This window comes from Gigantopelta aegis, chromosome 9 (assembly GCF_016097555.1).
Source record: "Gigantopelta aegis isolate Gae_Host chromosome 9, Gae_host_genome, whole genome shotgun sequence".
Classification (NCBI taxonomy): Eukaryota; Metazoa; Mollusca; class Gastropoda; order Neomphalida; family Peltospiridae; genus Gigantopelta; species Gigantopelta aegis.
The window spans coordinates 148,919-155,099 of record NC_054707.1 but is presented as its reverse complement, the minus strand read 5'-3'; positions in this window follow the sequence as shown (position 1 = coordinate 155,099).

Genomic DNA, 6,181 nt, shown 5'->3' with positions numbered 1-6,181 from the left:
GCTAAACTGTCCTGTGTGAAAATGTATATCAAACCCAGCGGTACGCTAAACTGTCCTGTGTGAAAATGTATATCAAATCCAGCGGTACGCTAAACTGTCCTGTGTGAAAATGTATATCAAATCCAGCGGTACGCTAAACTGTCCTGTGTGAAAATGTATATCAAATCCAGCGGTACGCTAAACTGTCCTGTGTGAAAATGTATATCAAGAATCTCTTGCTGCTTTATAAGAGTAAGCTGTAGGCCTATCTTTCCCTGTCTTCTTGCTGCTTTATGAGAGTAAGCTGTAGGCCTATCTTTCCCTGTCTTCTTGCTGCTTTATGAGAGTAAGCTGTAGGCCTATCTTTCCCTGTCTTCTTGCTGCTTTATGAGAGTAAGCTGTAGGCCTATCTTTTCCTGTCTTCTTGCTGCTTTATGAGAGTAAGCTGTAGGCCTATCTTTTCCTGTCTTCTTGCTGCTTTATGAGAGTAAGCTGTAGGCCTATCTTTTCCTGTCTTCTTGCTGCTTTATGAGAGTAAGCTGTAGACCTATCTTTCCCTGTCCTCTTGCTGCTTTATGAGAGTAAGTTGTAGGCCTATCTTTTCCTGTCCTCTTGCTGCTTTATGAGAGTAAGCTGTAGGCCTATCTTTTCCTGTCTTCTTTCTGCTTTATGAGAGTAAGCTGTAGGCCTATCTTTCCCTGTCTTCTTGCTGCTTTATGAGAGTAAGCTGTAGGCCTATCTTTCCCTGTCTTCTTGCTGCTTTATGAGAGTAAGCTGTAGGCCTATCTTTCCCTGTCTTCTTGCTGCTTTATGAGAGTAAGTTGTAGGCCTGTCTTTTCCTGTCTTCTTGCTGCTGAGAGTAAGCTGTAGGCCTATCTTTCCCTGTCTTCTTGCTGCTTTATGAGAGTAAGCTGTAGGCCTATCTTTCCCTGTCCTCTTGCTGCTTTATGAGAGTAAGCTGTAGGCCTATCTTTCCCTGTCTTCTTGCTGCTGAGAGTAAGCTGTAGGTCTATCTTTCCCTGTCTTCTTGCTGCTGAGATTAAGCTGTAGGCCTATCTTTCCCTGTCCTCTTGCTGCTTTATGAGAGTAAGCTGTAGGTCTATCTTTTCCTGTCTTCTTGCTGCTGAGATTAAGCTGTAGGCCTATCTTTCCCTGTCCTCTTGCTGCTTTATGAGAGTAAGCTGTAGGCCTATCTTTTCCTGTCTTCTTGCTGCTTTATGAGAGTAAGCTGTAGGCCTATCTTTCCCTGTCTTCTTGCTGCTGAGAGTAAGCTGTAGGCCTATCTTTCCCTGTCTTCTTGCTGCTTTATGAGAGTAAGCTGTAGGCCTATCTTTCCCTGTCTTCTTGCTGCTTTATAAGAGTAAGCTGTAGGTCTATCTTTTCCTGTCTTCTTGCTGCTGAGATTAAGCTGTAGGCCTATCTTTTCCTGTCTTCTTGCTGCTTTATGAGATTAAGCTGTAGGCCTATCTTTTCCTGTCCTCTTGCTGCTTTATGAGAGTAAGCTGTAGGCCTATCTTTCCCTGTCTTCTTGCTGCTTTATGAGAGTAAGCTGTAGGCCTATCTTTTCCTGTCCTCTTGCTGCTTTATAAGAGTAAGCTGTAGGCCTATCTGTCCCTGTCTTCTTGCTGCTGAGAGTAAGCTGTAGGCCTATCTTTTCCTGTCCTCTTGCTGCTTTATGAGATTAAGCTGTAGGCCTATATTTTCCTGTCTTCTTGCTGCTTTATGAGAGTAAGCTGTAGGCCTATCTTTCCCTGTCTTCTTGCTGCTTTATGAGAGTAACCTGTAGGTCTATCTTTCCCTGTCTTCTTGCTGCTGAGATTAAGCTGTAGGCCTATCTTTCCCTGTCTTCTTGCTGCTTTATAAGAGTAAGCTGTAGGCCTATCTTTCCCTGTCTTCTTGCTGCTTTATGAGAGTAAGTTGTAGGCCTATCTTTTCCTGTCCTCTTGCTGCTTTATAAGAGTAAGCTGTAGGTCTATCTTTCCCTGTCCTCTTGCTGCTTTATAAGAGTAAGCTGTAGGTCTATCTTTCCCTGTCTTCTTGCTGCTTTATGAGAGTAAGCTGTAAGCCTATCTTTCCCTGTCTTCTTGCTGCTTTATAAGAGTAAGCTGTAGGCCTATCTTTCCCTGTCTTCTTGCTGCTTTATAAGAGTAAGCTGTAGGCCTATCTTTCCCTGTCTTCTTGCTGCTTTATGAGAGTAAGCTGTAGGCCTATCTTTCCCTGTCTTCTTGCTGCTTTATGAGAGTAAGCTGTAGGCCTATCTTTCCCTGTCTTCTTGCTGCTTTATGAGAGTAAGCTGTAGGCCTATCTTTCCCTGTCTTCTTGCTGCTTTATGAGAGTAAGTTGTAGGCCTATCTTTTCCTGTCTTCTTGCTGCTGAGAGTAAGCTGTAGGCCTATCTTTCCCTGTCTTCTTGCTTGCTTTATGAGAGTAAGCTGTAGGCCTATCTTTCCCTGTCCTCTTGCTGCTTTATGAGAGTAAGCTGTAGGCCTATCTTTCCCTGTCTTCTTGCTGCTGAGAGTAAGCTGTAGGTCTATCTTTCCCTGTCTTCTTGCTGCTGAGATTAAGCTGTAGGCCTATCTTTCCCTGTCCTCTTGCTGCTTTATGAGAGTAAGCTGTAGGTCTATCTTTTCCTGTCTTCTTGCTGCTGAGATTAAGCTGTAGGCCTATCTTTCCCTGTCCTCTTGCTGCTTTATGAGAGTAAGCTGTAGGCCTATCTTTTCCTGTCTTCTTGCTGCTTTATGAGAGTAAGCTGTAGGCCTAGCTAGTAGCTGTAGGCCTATCTTTCCCTGTCTTCTTGCTGCTTTATGAGAGTCTGTAGGCCTATCTTTCCCTGTCTTCTTGCTGCTTTATAAGAGTAAGCTGTCTTCTTGCTGCTGAGATTAAGCTGTAGGCCTATCTTTTCCTGTCTTCTTGCTGCTTTATGAGATTAAGCTGTAGGCCTATCTTTTCCTGTCCTCTTGCTGCTTTATGAGAGTAAGCTGTAGGCCTATCTTTCCCTGTCTTCTTGCTGCTTTATGAGAGTAAGCTGTAGGCCTATCTTTTCCTGTCCTCTTTGCTGCTTTATGAGAGTAAGCTGTAGGCCTATCTGTCCTCTTCCCTGTCTTCTATATTTTCCTGTCTTCTTGCTGCTTTATGAGAGTAAGCTGTAGGCCTATCTTTCCCTGTCTTCTTGCTGCTTTATTAACCTGTAGGATCTTTCCCTGTCTTCTTGCTGCTGAGATTAAGCTGTAGGCCTATCTTTCCCTGTCTTCTTGCTGCTTTATAAGAGTAAGCTGTAGGCCTATCTTTCCCTGTCTTCTTGCTGCTTTATGAGAGTAAGGCCTATCTTTTCCTGTCCTCTTGCTGCTTTATAAGAGTAAGCTGTAGGTCTATCTTTCCCTGTCCTCTTGCTGCTTTATAAGAGTAAGCTGTAGGTCTATCTTTCCCTGTCTTCTTGCTGCTTTATGAGAGTAAGCTGTAAGCCTATCTTTCCCTGTCTTCTTGCTGCTTTATAAGAGTAAGCTGTAGGCCTATCTTTCCCTGTCTTCTTGCTGCTTTATAAGAGTAAGCTGTAGGCCTATCTTTCCCTGTCTTCTTGCTGCTTTATGAGAGTAAGCTGTAGGCCTATCTTTCCCTGTCTTCTTGCTGCTTTATGAGAGTAAGCTGTAGGCCTATCTTTTCCTGTCTTCTTGCTGCTGAGAGTAAGCTGTAGGCCTATCTTTTCCTGTCTTCTTGCTGCTTTATGAGAGTAAGCTGTAGGCCTATCTGTCCCTGTCTTCTTGCTGCTTTATGAGAATAAGCTGTAGGCCTATCTTTTCCTGTCTTCTTGCTGCTTTATGAGAGTAAGTTGTAGGCCTATCTTTTCCTGTCTTCTTGCTGCTTTATAAGCAAGACTAACCTGTAGGCCTATCTTTTCCTGTCATGGACAGAAAGGCCGGTAAAAGTCGACACCTGCGCCCATGACCAGCGTGTGTTACAACGGCTTGTTCAGAATGTGCACGTTAAAACCTATGACCTGACCTGTAGGCCTATGTTGACATGGCGGCAATGGCTTAAATCTATCGACCAAATAACCACGTTAGGCATCAAACAGTCGTTGCTGATATGATGTTATAAAAACATGTTTTTAAATTATTGTGATACATAACAAATACGTCATAGGCGGTGGTATGTGCTACCGTGACATTAGGAAATTACGTGCATAAAATACCATTTGCCAAGAGTTGAAATGAGTAACCTATGTGACTGCTTTACTACTGAACCAATTGGGAGAATTACGTTCCAAAGTGTTTAAACTGCTGCTAAATCATATACCGTTGTGTCTACATAAGGAATACCAACACTGTTGCAGCCAATGTCTATAGTTGTATTAATCACAACTCATATAACCGTTTAATGATGAAGGATGGTGTGGGGACTCTCATAATGTTGGTGTTAAAACAGAATTGATTCCAGAATCAAAACCTGAATACCTGGATGCCAGATCATGTAACAAGTTTAATGAGAGTTGCTTCCCTTATCAGCACAACTGCTGTAACAAAGGCTGTGGTATGTGCTATCCTGTATGGGATGACGCATATAAAAGATCTCTGGCTGTTAATCGGAAAGAGTAGCCCATGAAGTGGCGAAAGCACTTTTCCTCCCTCAGTATCTATGTGGCCCTTAACCATATAACCGTAAATAAAATGTGTTGAGTGCGTCGTTAAATAAAACATTTCCTTCCCTCCTTCCATTATCAGACACCTGGAAATACAGGCCCGTATGTGGTAATACTTCAAATGGGGGGTGGGAGCTCAGTCAGTATTTAAAGCACTCGCCTGATGTGCTAGTCTCAGGTTCACACCTCCTCAGCAGACCCATTGGGTTTTCTCCCACTCCAACTTGTACGTGCTGTCAAGTGCATAATAAAACCTATCCTTTGCTGGTAATAGACAACTGTAGTGGGTATCGTCGGAGTTTGTCAGAATTGCCCAAAGTTTAACATGTTCCCTTAAGCTTGTGGGATCTAGAGTACAAAAATGAACGGTTATTTTTGTCCAGCTCCATATTAACAAAATTCTGAGACTAGGCCTACTGCGGAGTTCCTGAAGCTCAAGGGCTACAACTTTATCAAACATGGATAAATTCCAATTTTGACAGAGTTATGGCCCTTTAATAAATTCCAATTAAAGTCCGCGCTATACACAAAATTTCAGCCCAGTATTCTGAGGCATTGCGTCCGGAAAGCAATATGTGGGACAGACGGACAGGACGGACACGAAACCTATAATAATAGTCTTTTCCAATTGGACCAGCAAGAGACTAATGGTAATAAATATTAAAATCTAGCTTGTGCAGACACCTCCCCCTCCCCCCACCCTTACAAACGATATCAATCCTAAAGGACCGACTCTAGTGAGTGAATTTTAGTTTTAAAAACTGTAAGTGTAGATAAGGTAGACTTATTCTCTCTTCTTTTTTTTTTTAGAAAGACATCATTATTAGTTTAAGGTAGAAAGCTAAAGATTGCTTTTTCTACTTTAATTGCTACAAGGGCCAGTGTTGTACGACTGGTTAAATGTAAAATAGTGGTAAGAAATACTTAGAATCATGTTTTCTAAACAAAAATAAAGTTAAACTGAGGTCATATTTCTTTTTTTTAATTTAACATTTATTCCGATATCAGAATGGAGTCTTGGTGTTCACTGAAAAGTTTGTTTTGTTTTGCAACACCACTAGAGCACATTAATTAATTAATCATCAGCTACTGGATGTCACGTTTGGTAATTATGACTCGGTCTTGAGAGGAATGTTTTGTTTAACGACACCACTAGGGCACATTGATTAATTAATCATCGGCTAATGGATGTTAAACATTTGGTAATTCTGACTCGGTCATTAGAGGAAACCGGCTAATGTTTTGTGAGGAAACCCGGTAGGCCTATTGTTTTCCCCATTAAAGGATTTTAATATGCACTTTCCTAGTGACAGGACAGCACATACCACAACCTCTGATATACCAGTCGTTGGCATTGGAAAACCCAGTAGGAGAATGGGTCCACATAGAAGGTTCGATCCTGTGAGTACGGGATCTCTGACTAGTTCTCTAGCGACGAAGCTAGATACCACCCGTACACGTTCTGTATGAAGATCTTGATGTCGTCAACATTCAGTCGTGTTACTAAAGCTGTGCAATGTCAACAGTATCCACCAATATCCAGATAACCATTCCAGGGCTGTAGGAT